Genomic DNA, 17840 nt, shown 5'->3' on the forward strand with positions numbered 1-17840 from the left:
CATTTTCCTCAACTGTAAAATGGGGATAATACAACACTGCGTAGGGGGAGCTAATGGATGTTTGTAGAGATTTGTTGGAGATCCTCAGATGGAAGCCACTTGACAAGTGCAAAATATTATTTATTATATTATTATTTATGTATTTTATACAGCAATCCACATTTTTGTTTCTATGCAAATTTTTATGTTTCAGTTCAAGAATACAGACCACTAACTCTGAAATGTACATTATTAGGATTCAGCTTTTGTTTGATTGAACCAGAGAAGGTGGCAAAAATGGCAAGGCATGCAGCCTTGGAAAGAGAAGTCCATCCAGTGATGTATCGTAAACAAGACCAAGGTGAAATCCTGGTCCCATCAAAGTCAGTGGGGCCAGGATTTCATGCCAAGAATATAAATTTGAAGGGGTGGGAGGCAGTTAATATGAAATTCCACTTGTATTAAAAATGACATTGTTTAAGTTGGTCTCTGAGATGTTTTTCTTTTGAGAACACCACTGTGTGGTATCACTTACTGCTTTTAATATCTGCCTGTGATGTTTTTGAGAGACGTGTCTCAGAGACGCTACAGAAAAAAATGACAGGTTTCAGAGTAGCAGCCGTGTTAGTCTGTATTTGCAAAAAGAACAGGAGTACTTGTGGCACCTTAGAGACTAACAAATTTATTTGAGCATAAGCTTTCGTGAGCTACAGCTCACTTCATCGGATGCATCCGATGAAGTGAGCTGTAGCTCATGAAAGCTTATGGTCAAATAAATTTGTTAATCTCTAAGGTGCCACAAGTACTCCTGTTCTTTTTACAGAAAAAATGTCTTTTTATAAAGAATGAAGCTAGTGTTTCTCAGAGTGATGGAGATCCTGAAAACTGAGGAGGCTAAACTCTGGTATTTATCCAGGAACCGAGTACCTGGCTGGAGAAAAATGCTGGCTTTGCTGCACTGTTCCACCTGTTTCCCCCAACCCTGACTTGAAAGGCTAACCTTCTATCAGTGCCAGATTTTTTTCCCAACAGTCTGCTCATCCAGTCCAGCAAGGATATCTAGAACTTGAAAAATATATTACTGAGCTTCCAAAATCCCATACAGAATTTCTTCTCTGTCTTCTCCCCTAAAGAATTACCCTCAAAATACACACATACAACCTTTCATTTAAAAACTGTACTTCTACAGTAACTTCCTGCTCCGAGTACCATACTAGCTTAACTAAAGGTTGCCGCCGAGCTTCTAGTTGCTACAGCACTCATGTGTATGGTCTAAGTGGGGCCTCCGCCTCTTTTTAGCACAGATTATTGGATTTGTGGTGTACTTTGCAATGTTGCCAATAGTCCACAAAGATCTACTGTGAGTTTATACCTGCAAACCGTTTTCTTCAAATCCTACAGAGCCACTTACTTGGAAAAAGTTTTACTTACTCACATCAAGGCTGAATCTGTCTTGGAGATTTAGGTAAATTAACAAGAAACAATAAAAAAAAAAGGATTTTTGTGTTGATTACTTTCATATCAAAATAATAACTACATGGTAGCTGTATACGAAATGTAAAACAGGAAGAGGAAAGTGAGACAGCGAAAAAGCTGAAATGGAGGAGTTCACTAGCTTTCGTGCTGTCTTCTGGTGAGAATTGTTTCCAGTGGATGATCTTCTTAACTTCTCAAGATTAAATATCCGAAAAAAAGAAAAAAAACCAAGAACCTTCAGCGGAGTGAAAGTAACTTAAAGGACTTACTGGTACACAGGGTGGCCAGGGTCCTGTGCAAGGTGGGGGGTGGGGAGGCTCTGGGCCCCCAGAAAGGGCAGGGCCTGGGGCGGGGCTGGGGCCAGTCTGCCCCAGTCAGCCCTTCAGCACTGTCTGGCCTGCTCCGCCCGGGGCTCCAGCGGCAATTTAAAGGGCCCAGGGCTCTGGCCGCTGCTGGGAGCCCCGGGTCCTTTTAAATCACCGGGCCCCAGGGCAGCTGCCCCTTTTGCCCCCACCCCTGTCAGCAGCCCTGCTGGTATGGTGTTTAAAGGGCAGCCGCAGCAGTGCTTTAACGTCGGCTGTGTACCGGCCCATACTGGCAGCCACTTTCTTACCGGTACGTTGTACTGGCTTGCTTTCACCTATGACGTTCAGATGGCAAATTTAAATTTTATCCCCCTCTTTTTCCAGGTATAGTCCATTTATTAGACCTTGTCTACACTACCTACTTAAGTCGATTTAAGTTACGTCCATGATCATAAGCAGCTGTAATTACATTGCTTGTGCATTCACACAACGCTCTTTATATCAGGAGAGCCGATCCACAGTTGGTGCTCTAGCATCGTCAGAGAGAGCAGCGCACCATGGATAGCTATGCCACTGTGAAATTGCCACCTTCTCTTGCTATGATCACAGTGCATCCTGGGAGCAGGCTCATCACCCCGTGATGCAGTTTTCTCAGTCCCATGATTCCAAGGGCTTCCGACTGCATTTCGTACCATTTTTCAACTGCACCTTTAAACTTTGCCCGCCATCTCTGCTCACCAGTCCTGTGATACGCGTTATGAACACAACATGGCTGATCCTGCAGTATTTCATGAGCTGCAAATCTGAACAGAAATTCATGGTGCCTGCCCTGCTGTGTGCCATGCAAAGAAACAATTCAAGATTGATGTTGGCATTCATAAAGCAGCTGCACACGGTGGACCATTGCTATTGGGCTCAGAAAACAAACACCGAGTGGTGGGACTGGATTGTGACGCAGGTATGGGATGATGAGCAGTGACTACAGAACTTTCATATGCGCAAAGCCACCTTCCTGGAACTCTGAGTGGCACTCACCCCCGCCCTCCAGCATAAGGACTCCAAAATGAGAGCTGCCCTAATGGTGGAAAAGTGCGTGGTGATCACTGTGTGAAAGCTGGCAACTCTAGACTGCTACCGGTCAGTCACAAATCAGTTTGGAGTTGGGAAGTCACCGTGGGGTTTGCGGTGATGCAAGTGTGCAGGCATAGGCGCCAACTCTGTGGGTGCTCTGGGGCTGGAGCACCCATGGGGAAAAATTGGTGGGTGCTCTGCACCCACTGGCAGCTCCCCGCCCCGCCCCCCCACCGCCCCAGCTCACCTCCGCTCCGCCTCCTCCCCTGAGCGCGCCACATCCCCGCTTCTCCCCCTTGCTCCCAGCGCTTGCCGCCGGGAAACAGCTGATTCACGGCAGCAAACACTGGGAGGAAGGGGGAGGAGGGGGAACACGGCACGCGCCAGGAAGAGGCGGGGCCAGGACCAGGACTTGGGGAAGGAGTCCAATAGGGGCAGGGAGGGGGCGGATTTGGGGCGGGGACTTTGGGAAAGGGGTTGGAACAGGGGCAGGGCAGGGGCAGGACAGGGGTGGGGTCGGGGCGGGGCAGGGGGCGAGCACCCACCGGCACCATGAAAAGTTGGCGCCTACGTGTGCAGGGCCATTAATCAGCTCCTGCTATGAAGGACTGTGACTCTGGGCAATGTGCAGGAAATAGTAGATGGCTTTTTTGTCAATGGGATTCCCTAACTGCAGTGGGCAATAGATGGCACATATATCCCCATTTTGATGCCAGACCATCTTGCGACGAGTACATCAACAGAAAAGGCTAATTCTCTATGATATTGTAGGTGCTGGTGGATCATTGGGGTCATTTTACTGACATCAACGTGGGGTGGTCAAGAAGGTACATGACACATGCATCTTCAGGAACATTGGCCTATATAGAAAGCTGCATGCAGGGACTTTCTTTCCAGACCAGAAGATTCTAATAGCGGATATAGTGGAAATGCCCTTAGTGATCCTGGGAGGCCCAGCCTACCGCTTGCTCCCGTGGTTCATGAAGCCTTACACCAGAAACCTTGACAGCAGCAAGGAGCGCTTCAACAACTGACTTAGCAGGTGCAGAATGACTGTTGAATGAGCATTTGACAGATCAAAGGGTCACCGATGCTGCCTTTTTGCCAAGTTAGACCTCAGTGAGGAAAATATTCCCATGGTCATAGCAGCCTGCTGCTCTGCATAACATTTGTGAAGCTAAGGGGGAAAAGTTTCCCCAGGGCTGGAGTGTTGAGGTGGATCGCCTGGCAGCTGATTTTGAGCAGCCAGACACCAGGGCTATTAGAGGGGCTCAACGGAGGGCTATTCAAATGAGGGAGGCTTTGAGGCATCATTTTGACACTGAGGCCCTGTGGTGATTCCTGCCTGAGCGTTAATTGTAGTCTGCAAATGTGCCAGTTGCCACTGTGTGAATTTCTGTTGCAACCATCCTGTGTAAGTCACAAATAAAGAATCACTGTCTTTGTAAGACTAATTTTTTATTAACAGCAATACACAGATTAACATTTCTTACAAGGGACATGACAGTGAGAAGCTCTCTTTGAAGTGAGGATCTCATAGATGTGTATAAGTCCAGCTGTAGTTATGGAAAATGTCCCGAGGGGTGCAGTGTAAGAGGTACAGTAATGGGCCAGGAATGTGAGAGGAATGTGTGTGGGGAGTTTGGGGAGCGCAAGGAAGGCAGCTCTGTATGGGCTGCAGGGAGAGTCGAGCACGCATGTACAATCGAGGGACCTCAGCATCTCTGTTTGTTCCTCCATGAGCTTTATTATCTGCTCCCAACCCTGTATAATCAGCTCCTGGCCCTGTCTCCTCTCCTTGCTATCCATTTCTAGTTTTTCATTTATTGTATCTCTCCACACTCTGTGCTCACTATCGGCCTGATCTGATGATTGCAGTACTTCGCAAATCATGTCCTCCTCATTCCCTTCCCTATCTGATGGAGGCCCTTCGCCAGTGTGTAGGAGCTGGTCCTCAAGGGCACATCTGCAGAAGCAAAAGAAACAATACACTGTGTGCACTCACAGTCTTGAATCATAAAAGTTACATACAACTCTTTCTCACTTACCATTGGCAAGCACACAGCATGGCCAGAGCACTAAACATGGTGAGTTTGGCCCGGGGGGGATGGTGCAAGACAGAACAAAGGGTCTCAGTGGTTTCAGAAGAGGATCAGTACAAGATCCTAGGGACACTATTCTGAATACTGACACCGTTTTCCCAGGAGGATGGGTGACTGAAGCTGAAATCACACTACTGAGGGTAACCAAAGGTTCAAGGGTGCATCTCCTGCATCTGTGCAGCTTCAGACTGTGTCTGTATGCTGCTCGACTGTGTGCTGCTTTGATTCTTCCAGAAGTAGTTGCTGATTGGTGCAACAAAGTTTCCTACAATAGAAACAAATAGAAGAAACAAAGCAGCTCTGCCAAGGAATCTTCGGCAGAGGATTGCAGAGTATCTGCAGGAAAGTTTCCTAGAGATCTCTATGGAGATTTCCTGGGAGATTTTGGTGTGTACTATCAAACTTTTCCACAGGGCTCCCACTGCATAGCTGCACAGGGGAATGCACATCTGATGCAAATAGTACCCAGTGTTGTTAATTTCAAGCCCATCTCCCACGTGCAGCATGTAACAAAATAAAGGACACTCTACCTCATGTCACCATGAAGTGTCAAAGTACAATGAGTACTTATTGGAGCTCCCCTCTCCTGCTTCAGGCACCCCACAGCCGGACTCCTGGGACTGGCTAGACCCTTCCGGAATCAAAAAGAGGACCTGGCTCACCATGCCATTAGATGACCCTGTTGCATGTCCCACATCCTCCTTCAATTCAACCTCCTTGTCCATCACTTCGTCCTTGGGGTTGACTCTGCTGGCCACTGCCTCCAGTCCCCGCAAAGTATCCATGGGACTCTTGGCGGTGGAAGTGGAGTTACCACCAAGGATGACATGCAGCTCCTTGTAGAAGCAGCATGTTTTCAGTGCCTCACCAGAGCAACGGTTGGCATCCCTTGCCTTCTGGTATGCCTGCCTCAGCTCCTTGATCTTAGCATGTCACTGCTGTGTGTCCCTTTCGTGCCCCTTCTCCTCCATGCCACAAGCAATTTGCTTGGAGGTGTCAAAGTTCCTATGGCTGGATCGGAGCTGCAGCTGCACAGCCTCCTCTCCCCAAAGACCCAACAGATCCAGCAACTCCGTTGATGCCAAGCAAGAGCGCGTTTGCTGCAGAAAGGTGGCATGGTCTGCCGGAAAGATGTGAGGTGAGCTATCCACGCCGAGCAAACCGGAAGTGGAATTTCAAAAATTCCAGGGGCTTTAAAGAGGGAGGGGCGCATACCTTGGTACTTGGCTGCAGGGCAGTGGAGTAGAAACTGATTACCAGAGCGGCCATGATGGGAATTGTGGGACACCTCCTGGAGGCCACTTAGGGCAACATAAGCAAGCACAATGTCTACTCTGACACTGTGTTGCTCTAACTTTGTCGCAAAAAGCTCTGTGCTGCTTGTCAAGATGGTTTTATTATGTCGGTGTAGCAGGAGAGTTAAATCGGCAGGAGGAGCATTGTTGTGTGTATACCTCCACTGTTTTGTCAACTAAACCTGACTTTTGTTGACAAAACTAGTGTCAACAATGCCTTAGTAACTTCATATGCCCTTTTCATCCTAGGAACGAAAGTGTTTAGACAGTGCCCTTGATTAGTAACCTCCCAGGTATAATAACTACTCATTTACTATCTACCTTTACCACGCCTGCTGTAGAGGAAAGTAATTAAAATTACTAGAAGCTGCCCTTAGGTTGAAGCTAACCTTGATTCAGAGCTGCCGGGGAAGTAATTAAATTTAATAGGTGCCACAGCTTGTAAACAAAGGTATACAGCACCTTTTGTCCAGTTTGAAAAGTTTCCACAATACCCAGCATTATTTCTAACCTTATGCAAAAAGCGAAGAGACAAGTTTGACAGGTTTGTCTAAATCTTGAGTTAATTTATGTGTGAAGAAATTCACTTAGAAAAAAATTGGCCAATTTAAACAGCTAAAATATAGTATTACATGAGGAAACGTATTTCTGTGCACCAGAAGTGTATATTTATCTTACCTTTACCTTATCTTACCACTATTTTCCTTCGGCTTCTTTTGGGAGAGGTTAAGTGAGTATTTTGAATGTAATATTACCTCTAAATATCATGGGGATTAATGATGAGATATCAAGAAATTATGGAGATGTACATACCTGTGGAAAACAATATTTTATCTGAACTACTTCAGAAATGTATGCATGGTCCAAGTTGCACACTCTCTCTCTCTAAAGAAAATGATAAATTGACGCTTAGACCCTTACACGGCTTCTGTTGCTGGATTAAGATTCCTTGTTGCCTTGGTAACCAGTTTTGGAAAGACTGTACTCTGGGTGACTGCTGACTGAAATCCGAAACCCACTGCTGTACTGTGGAGTTCTGGCTGATATACAGTTTGTACACTGTCATCAATAATATGCAGTATGCTGCTGTTTTCTCCAGTGAGTTTAAGGAAAAGAGAAATGAAAGTGAAATAAAATCACTACTAAAGAAAATTAATACAAAGATAACTTTTCAATGTTTTGGGCTGGTGCTCATAAATTGATTACTTTCTTCCCCCACCAATTACTTTAGGTCAAGAAAGTCTTTAATTTGAATCAATGCTGAATCAATGGTTCATAGAGAGATGAGGTTGGGGGGGGGGGGTGGAAGAGAGAGAGAGAGATACAGAATTCTGGCAAGCTGCTAAGTAAAATAAACTAACATTTTGCAAGAAAGAAATCCTGAGACTGAGGTCATAGTATGGAAAAAGTCTTGTTTCACAGACTCTTTAGCGTGAGCGTGGGCCTTTTTTTAAAAATGCAAGCATCCTATTAACATTTAAACACTAACGCTCATCCAGGAATGGAACAAGTTTAGAATTTGAAGATCCTTAGTTTTCTATTTTGTTGGTGCACATATTTTTTTTTTCTTGCAAAAAAAGTTTTTTGAATGAGATGCTTCTTGGTTTGTTTAATTATTTTAAAATCATGGCGGCCATATTAAGGAAATCTAAATAAACTTTTTTACCCACAAAATGATGAGCTCAAAAAGAGACTTCATAAGCTTGGTGGATGGCTTTTTATTTGCCATCCACTAAAATACAGAAAGATATTGAAACCTGAATTGGAGATGAATTTACTACTGTTGAAGAAGTCCTGCTGTTCGGCTATGGATAGTTAGACTCTTTTTAACCTTAAAAGTAGTTAACTGACAGTTTCAAGATAAATTAGTGATATCTAACCTGGCAAATTAATGAAGTTCTCTTGCCTTAATCTCTGGACTTGGATTTGACATTCAATAGAGTATGAAACTATTTTTAAGTGAGGGGAAAAATAACTGTTTGGATCTATGAGGATGTTATTACAAGCGAGTTTACTGGTCTTTGATTTGCTAAGCTACAACTGGAGTCTGCCTTCTTCAGGGTAAGAATATTTCCATATTATTATGATGCCTTTGGTATTCTAAGAGTAAGAATATTGTATATCTTGTGTATATTGACTTTAAGTATTTCATTCTTTGATTAGTATGCAGACATTTCCCAAAAGAAATGTGGAATGTAAGTATTGGCAGTTTGAAACTGATGATAGACTTGAGGAGTCAGGAAGGTGACACATTGAAGCTATCAAAGTTAGAAATGGATCAGGCCAAAAGTTTGGATGAAGACAGTTGTTCCTGAGATAATTTAAAAGGGTTATATTTACAGATTGTTTCCAAATCAAGGCAGTTGTGCCTCTGATTTACAAAAACAAAAGCAAACTTTTTCCATAAAAAAGTGCAGCTTGATTGGTCCATCAACTTGCTCTGACAAAATGGTGACATTATAGATGATTTCCCCCAGATGCTGGGTTTTATGAGGTTTGTTAGATATGTTTGAAAGATTCTTTCTTAAAGATTCCATTTTTCATGGTATGATTTGTATTCAGTTGTATATGGAGACAAGGATACTCTTGGCACATTTCTTCAGAGATACACCTTGAGACTTGAAATTAAAGGATCAGTTCTACCAAATTAAAAAATCAGTGATCCCTTACCCAGAGTATTGAGGGGCTTTTTCATTGATTTCATTGTGTCAGCATTGAATGCATCATGAATGCAATTATAAATGAAAATTCTAAATACTGTACTCAGCCTGGGCTCCCCCAGTATCAGCAAGGTTCAGGGCCAGCACAGGTGCTCCCTTGACAGCATGACACCGCATGGCATGAGGAAAATACCTTTCCATGCCTTGTTCTGTGGGCAGTCCCTGTGCAGCTGTATAAAGTGCAGTTTGCAAAGAAGGTCTGGTCTGGCATATCCCAGAAAGAAGGTGTTGGTCAACATGGACATGAAACTCAGTGCAACTCAGCCAGAGGCCCAGTAGTGCAATGAACAAGAAAACAAGTCTTTTCAGTATAATTAATTTAATAGAACAGCAGAATATCATATACAGTAGACAGTACTTATTTTTATAAACAATCTGATCCATGCTGTGTTTTTTAGGGACGGATATTTTTTAAGGATTTAAAGGATTTTATTTATACTGATCATTCATGTAAAATCTATGTATTTTCTATGTAAGTATCAATAATAGAATAAATCTAGTATCAGACTAACCCTGTATAATAGCAGCAATAAATATTATTAATTCAAGATTCTGCAAGGTTTCACAAGAGAGGGGATACAGTCCTTTATCAATAAACTGTTACCACAGTGTATTTTATTTTGGTATTTTTGTATTTCAAGCTAAGAGTTTGATCCCACATATAATTACAACTGAGTATAATGCTTTCTCCCAGGAGCCAGCTCATCAGAACTGTTGGAAGGATCAGAGTTTAATTTTGAGAACGGTTTTTATGCCTACTGGACACATCCAGCTGCCAAATTCCAGGTATCCATTGGCTCGTGGGCTGCATAGATTACAGAAAGCAATCTATATCAGGTTGAGCTAAGTATAAGAAAAGGTCAGCCTGCTATGGAATGATTGTACTTTAAGACATACAAAAAAGGAGGAAGCTGTGAATTTGTTGGCATGAAGGCAAGAAACCGAGAGTGGAGAGCTCTACCACTCCTTCTCCTCAGTCCATACATCTTATCACCATCTCCTCCATTTCTCACACTGGATGCAGTCCCATGGAGTAAGAACATGGTCTCAATCCATCATACAGGCCATGAAACTAAAATTAAGCCTCACATGGGAGTGAGCTTTCTTTCTATAACTCCAAAGAGCTATTCTGGTTTTAGAAACAGATTAGGAGAAGAAGCTTCCCCCTGCACACTCCCCTGAGCATAACTATTAGCTGCTGAGCAAGACACCATGCATATGTGACACCACCCCTCGGAAGTGTGTTACCACAGGGAGCCTTGAGTGTTCAAACTGTGACCACTGCTATGGAGAAGTACCTGGAAGAATCGAGAGAAGATTCTTCAGCTGCAGACAAACAGAATTACTTGGATGGGAGAGGAACATTCATTCATGGGTGATTTGACTGCTAAATAGAATCTCAAGGATTTAATAGTTATGTGCAGGGATACAGTATAAACAAATTTATATCTGCAAGTGGTAAGGGATGTGCACGTATGTGAACAGTGGCTGTTACATTGATTGAAGGGCCTAAATGTCTGATGATAATCTCAACCTGCGTATAGTTCACTATGATCACATCAGCTGGAAGAACTGATTAGCAACCTTTATACTCAGACACTATGAGAAGAAAATAAATAGCAGCAATTCCTCCTTTTCAGAATTATATTTATTCATTTTTAATTGACTTAAATTGCCAAGTTCATCCTTAGTACAACCCCATTTACTTCAGTGAAGGAGCACCAGTTATGAATTTGGCATAAAATGAGGTTTCAGTGTCTTTAAGAACCTAACACCTTTGGTGCCTGGCTGAAAAGCAAATACCTTAAGCTCAAGCTCCGAGCAAAGCTGTAACCTCATCTTGTTTCTGTGCATGCACGTGTCATCTGCACATGCTCTCAGACAAATAATCTCTGGCTTGTTTTGAAGAGTATCCTCAGCTCATGTTGCATTAGAGATTCTGCAGATACAAAATGATTCTAGCTGGAGCTTTTGGTTTCCAGCAGGGAAGTGAATCAATGTTCAGGGCGCAAGTGAAATCTTAACTCAGAGTTCCATAGCTGAGTTAATTAATGTTTGACATTTAGAGAAGCTGCCAATTTGTAAGGTACAGGAGGAGGGGAAGCTGCAGGGCCCATTCCCCTACCTAGGCAGCACCCTGCAAGCTTCTGAGGAATTATGATCATCAGACCATGCTTTATATAAAGCCACCAGTATCCCAAAGAGCTGTGCATTAAAATTAAATAACACAATAAATTGACCCCATAGTCATTGGTATGTAGCTTGATGCGTGTCATTAATTAATACCTCAAGAAGCATGTGCATCCCGCTGTATTGTGGGCCTAGGACCGATGGAAGAGTTCTGGGGGCAGCCTGGAAACCCCAGTTCCGCAGAGTTCCTCTGGAATCACTTAATTCTCCAAAACCTCTACTTGGACTCTGAACACTATACAGGTTTTGATAGGTCATTTCTTCTTATCTCCTTTATGCCTCTCTTCATCTGCTATATTTTCACTGCTTCCAGCTTCACTCTCAGTATCCACTATGCTCCTCTCCCTCCTTCCACTCCTTTCTCTGTCATGTCTTCCCCCAGCACTCCATCCCTTTCTTTCTCAGGCCTGGCCAGCACGACAGAGTTAGGTCAATGTAAGGCAGTAACATTGATCTAACTCTGTAAATGTCTACACTACAGTGTTGCTCCCGCTGATGTAAGTCACCCACTACACTGCCCTAATGACTCCACCTCTGCGAGAGGTGTAGCGCTTAGCTTGATGTAGTTAGGGCAATGCAGTGTCTAGTTACATCACCTGTTGGCTGTCAGCCCCATGCAGGCCTGGCGGTGGGGCTCCAGCTGTGAGCCCTGTGCAGGACTGACAGCTCCAGCTGTCAGTCACTAGCGGCGGGGCTCCAGGTGTGAGCACCACAGGGGGTTGGCCCCAGTGTTGGCCCCAGTGCAGGGGCGGGGGTGGGGGGCAGGGGGTGGGGGGCAGGCTCCAGCTGTCAGTGCCCCATAATGCTTCAAACAGTTAAGTGAGTGGAAGCTCATCTGGTGAGGATGCACACCACCGACAGAGGGGGTGTAGTGTGGACATGACCCACCGCAGCAGTTACTGCAGTGGCTGAACATCGCCCTAACTTAGGTTGACTTAATTTTGTAGTGTAAACAAGGCTTCAGACTTCTGCCCCCTTCCATCCTTACTGCTCCCTGCTCTTCACCCCATCCTTCACTCTCACACTCCTATCCCTTTCTTTCTCCTCCACATTCACCTCTCGAAACACATCCACCAACTTCCCCCAAAATTTGTTATACATGAAATGTTCACCTAAAAAGATACAAAACAAGACATACACTATTGTATCCAAAGCCAACTCATGTTATTGTGTTTGTAATTTGGGTCCCACTGTCCACCTCCTGCCTCTTGTTATCTCTTCTTAGACTATAGAATCATCAGGGCAGAGACCTGTCTTTTTGTATGTTTTGTAGAGTGCCTGAGTATTGCACACATCTTAGTTTGGGCCACATAATTTTCCATTTTTTTTTTAATACCAGGAAAAAATGAGAGGTGTAGCTTAAGCACTAAATTTTAGCTTTAGTTACCAATTTTCTTCCTATTATAAGTTTAATATAGACCTTTATAATTGGCAAGTACGGTTATTTAATCAAATGGTCTTTTCTGTTGGTATATTCTTTTTAATTTGAGAGTCCTCTCATTAAGTCCAGTAGAAAGGAATGAGAAACTCTGATACACTATTTTGTTCTCTCTTTCACATTAGGAATCAGTTTAATTTCAATGAACGTTTATGGACTAGTAGTATCAGTGAAGTTACCGAGTGATGTCTTCTGGGATGATCTGAGCAAACTAGGGAGAGCTAGGATTTCATCAGGGAAGAAGATGTTTAAGAAATTCAAGTTAAAACTTTTTTTTATGCTGAGTATCCCCTATAGCAGGGGTTCTCAAACTTCATTGTGCCCCGACCCCCTTCTGACAACAAAAATTACTACATGACCCCAGGAGGGGAGACCGAAGCCTGAGTCCACCTGATTCCCACTTTCCCGGGGTGGGGGAGCCAAAGCCCAAGCCCCACTGCCTTGGACGGGGAAGGGTCAAAGTCAAAGCCCAAGGGCTTCAGCCCCAGCCAGGGGGCCTGTAACCTGAGCCCCGCTGCCCAGGGCTGAATCCCTCAGGCTTTGGCTTCAGCCCCGGGTGGTGGGTCTTGGGCTTCAGCCCCAAGCCCCAGCAAGTCTAAGCCAGCCCTGGTGACCCCCATTAAAATGGGTCACGACCCACAGTTCGAGAACTGCTGCCCTATAGCCTGGTTGGTGCAGGTATTCAGCACACGTTTCTGGGATTAATTCAGTTTTCATTTTAGCTTTGCAGTTCAACAAAATCATCTACGAAACCTTTATGAAATGCCTTGTTATCTTAAGTCAGGTTATTTCTACTTTTTATTTTCTACCTATTTTAGTTCCAGGAAAGCACTTGTGTTTCTCAAAGATTTCTATTGAGACTGACATTGCATAGGATCTGGAAGGTTTCCCCTAAATTCCTAGCAACATGCTATAGGAGTCTATTCATTCTCTGTTAAAGACAAAATATAATATATTGGGGGTTTTCATCACTTTCTATTTAGATTAAAGGGAAGACTCCCCATGTAAAGGGAACATAACGATAATCGTTTTTAAAAAGGAATAAAAAGCTCTTAGTTGCAATCATATTACTCTGGGTTTACTTCATTTCTGTCTTAGCTTTGCAGATTACCTTTAAATGGATTTGCTTTAAACTTCTGAGTAGGCTATTATACAAGTGGATTGACATGGAGGAGTGGAATGCGGGGCTCTGGCCAAAAAGACATGTTTTCATGGAGTTCCACTCCATTTAAAATTCTTTCAGTTTTGCCATTACATGGAGATCCACTTAAGTAAATAACCGATAAATGAATACAACATTCCAACTGGTACATTTTTTAAGGACCAACACTTTTTATATGACCCTGAGTGAGAACTGCATTTGTTAAATGAATTGCTTTTTAAATGAAACACATACAAGAATTTTTTAAATCCTCCGTTGTTCTTTAAAATGTTTTAGTGCCTCATTAATTCTTGATTAGTCTGTCTGTTAAGAGGCCATTATTATGTGGTAATAAGGTGTAAGAAATTACCTCTGAAACTACAATAGTATCATACAAAAACGTGCTATAATTAGCACCTTATCAGGTGTTGAGGCCAGATTTGAAGGGTGTAAATCAGTGCTACTCTAAGTGGCCTGTGGCCCACCAGTTGTCTACATAACCCCTCCCAATGGCCTGCAGAATGAAATGTTATGAGAACAAAGCAATGAAATGTTGGCTGGTACATGTGAGGAGCTCTTTCCTACAGAGGGCTCCACAGAATGAAAAGACCTGGTAAAAATTAACTCTCTCAGAAGCCTGCTGTAATTCAGGAACTCTCCAATCTTATGTTTGTTAAATCATGGCAACTGAATAATTAAAATTAAGTTGCAATAACATTTATGTAAAATATTTCCAAAGTTGTGTGGTTCTCATATAATTAAAAGCCAGTTCTTAATGCCAACATCTGTATGTAAGAAAGAACAGTGTGCCCCAAAGGTTAGTAGTTCTGGGTGCCCTAACAATTATCTAAAATCAATGTGCTTCAGTGTGAGAGTATACTGTGTTGTATTTATAAGTAGGAGTTGGAGGAAGAAGAAGTTTTACTAAGAAAATCTTTACAGCCCTTTCATTCACTCCTGATTGTTTTGTAATATTATTTTAAATTGACTGTAAACATCAGAATTTTATGAAAATATTTTGTAAGCTGTTTGTTGAGTCTTTTGAACAGTAACAACATTTGGTGCTGTTACTGCGAGGATAATGGTACACTGAATATACAGAGTGATTTATTTTGTCCAGTAATATCTCTGTTGGTGATAGTTTTAAAGGCTTATACCACTTCTGGAGAGTAATTTATATATATATGTAAGTCTCTATTGTCAATCTCCCTCATTTTTGCCCATTTTATTTCAATAATCTCATCAGTTATCTTCACTGTCTTCAGAGCACTAAATACATAAGAGACTGTCTATAACTGAAATCTTTACTCTTAACAGTAAAATTATGTACTGAAGTTAATGAAATGGGCCAAATTAATTGGTGGTGTAATTCAATTTACTTTAACTGACCCTGTGTATTTAATTAAGTGATTTGCTTTTGATCATTAAGGTTGTCAGTATTAATGATCCCATTTAAAATTAATGTAAAGTGCACATTTTATATACATATACACACAGTATATCTGCGTTAAAAATATATAAGTTTATTTCTATATGTTCCTTTTTATTTAAATACCAAAAAGATACCTAGCCACAGTTCTGGGTGCCCTAGCAATTATTTAAAATAATAGCACATATAAGGAATAGCTGCCCAACAGCACAACAAAATCCCCAGTACCATAACTAAATTAATTTATCCTCCAGTAGTTCAAAGTACCAAAACATATCCCAACCCTCTCAAAAGCCCCATCAACCTATAGCCTGAGTTCTTCTCAAAAACTTTGTCTCCGAAGTATGCTCCAGAGGTTAGTAGTTTCTGGCTATTTTGGACCAAAAGGAGACAACCAAAGTTTCAGAGCCAAGGGGCCATCACAGAGAGTGTAATCTGGTAGCTTTCTGTCTCTTTCTCTTTCCTATCCCAACAGGCTCCAGTTTGAGCAGCTCTGGTTATAGCAGCTGTAGCAGTAGCACACTGGAAGAGAGGGAGTCTCTCAGGCAGCCATGAGCAAGTTATATAGCCCTCCATTCGTAGAATCATAGAAGACTAGGGTTGGAAGAGACCTCAGGAGGTCATATAGTCCAACCCCCTGCTCAAAGCAGGACCAATCCCCAATTAAATCATCCCAGCCAGGGCTTTGTCAAGCCTGACCTTGAAAACCTCTAAGGAAGGAGATTCCACCACCTCCCTAGGTAACCCCATTCCAGTGCTTCTCCACCCTCCTAGTGAAATAGTTTTTCCTAATATCCAACCTAGACCTCCCCCACTGCCACTTAAGACCATTGCTTCTTGTTCTGTCATCTGCCACCATTGAGAACAGCCTAGCTCCATCCTCTTTGGAACCCCCCTTCAGGTAGTTGAAGGATGCTATCAAATCCCCCCTCACTCTGCAGACTAAATAAACCCAGTTCCCCCAGCCTCTCCTTGTAAGTCATGTGCCCCAGCCCCCTAATTATTTTCATTGCCCTCTGCTGGACTCTCTCCAATTTGTCCACATCCTTTCAGTAGTGGGGGGACCAAAACTGGACAAGATACTCCACATGTGGTCTCACTAGTGCCAAATAGAGGGGAATAATCACTTCCCTTGATCTGCTAGCAATGTTCCTGTTAATGCAGCCCAAAATGCCATTAGCCTTCTTGCAACAAGAGCACACTGTTGACTCATATCCAGCTTCTCGTCCACTGTAACCCCTAGATCCTTTTCTGCAGAACTGCTGCTAGCCACTCGGTCCCTAGTCTGTAACGGTGCATGGGATTCTTCCATCCTCAGTGCAGGACTCTGCACTGGTCCTTGTTGAACCTCATCATATTTCTTTTGGCCCAATCCTCTAATTTGTCTAGGTCCCTCTGTATCCTATCCCTACCCTCCAGCGTATCTACCTCTCCTCCCAGTTAGTGTCATCTGTGAACTTGCTGAGGGTGCAGTCCATCCCATCATCCAGATCATTAATGAAGATGTTGAACAAAAGCGGCCCAGGACACACCCCTGATGCACTCCACTTGATACCGGCTGCCAACTAGGCATTGAGCCGTTGATCACCACCCGTAGAGCCTGACGTTCTAGCCAGCTTTCTGTGCACCTTATAGTCCATTCATCCAATCCATACTTTTTTAACATGCTGGGAAGAATACTGTGGGAGACCATATCAAAACTTTGCTAAAGTCAAGAAATATCATGTCCACCGCTTTCCCCATACCCAAAGAGCCACTTATCTCATCATAGAAGGCAATCAGGTTGGTCAGGCATGACTTGCCCTTGGTGAATCCATGCTGACTGTTCCTGATCACCTTCCTCTCCTTCAAGTGCTTCAAAATGGATTCCTTGCTCCATGATTTTTCCAGGGACTGAGGTGAGGCAGACCGGTCTGTCGTTCCCCGTATTCTTCTTCTTCCCTTTTTTAAAGATGGGCACTATATTTGCCTTTTTCCAATCGTCCGGGACCTCCCCTGATCTCCACAAGTTTTCAGAGATAATGGCCCTGCAATCACATCAGCCAACTTTGTCAGCACCCTCGGATGCATTGCATCCAACCCCATGGACTTCTAAATAGTCCTTAACCTGTTCTTGTACCACTTGGGGCTGCTCACCTCCTACCCATACTGTGCTGCCCAGTGCAGCAGTCTGGGAGCTGAAGTGGTCTGTGAAGACCGAGGCAAAAAAAGCATTGAGTACTTCAGCTTTTTCCACATCATGTGTCACTAGGTTGCCTCCTCCATTCAGTAAGGGTCCCACACTTTCCCTGACCACCTTCTAGTTGCTAACATACTTTAGAAACCCTTCTTGTTACCCTTCACATTCCTTGCTAGCTGCAACTCCAGTGGAGCTTTGGCCTTCCTGATTATACCCCTGCCTGCTCAAGCAATATTTTCATACTCCTCCCTAGTCATCTGTCCAATCTTCCACTTCTTGTAAGCTTCCTTTTTGTGTTTAAGCTCACCGAAGATTTCTCTGTTAAACCAAGCTGGTCACCTCCCATATTTGCTATTCTTTCTGCCCATTGGGATGGTTTGTTCCTATGCCCTCAATAAGGCTTCTTTAAAATACAGCCAGCTCTCCTTAAAATACAGCCAGCATTCCTCAAAATTAACCCCTTAAACTGCACCCAGAAATCAGTAGGCAGCTAGCACAGATCCTGCACCACTGGG

The 17840-nt window shown here is 43.3% G+C and overlaps 1 protein-coding gene across 4 annotated transcripts in view; it reads left to right on the forward strand.

Moving 5' to 3' along the window:
- AFF3 (AF4/FMR2 family member 3) overlaps positions 1–17840 on the forward strand; it is a 482362-nt gene that overhangs the window by 310028 nt on the left and 154494 nt on the right. The window lies entirely within an intron of this gene.

Source organism: Chelonia mydas, chromosome 1 (genome assembly GCF_015237465.2).
Source record: "Chelonia mydas isolate rCheMyd1 chromosome 1, rCheMyd1.pri.v2, whole genome shotgun sequence".
NCBI classification, from domain to species: Eukaryota; Metazoa; Chordata; order Testudines; family Cheloniidae; genus Chelonia; species Chelonia mydas.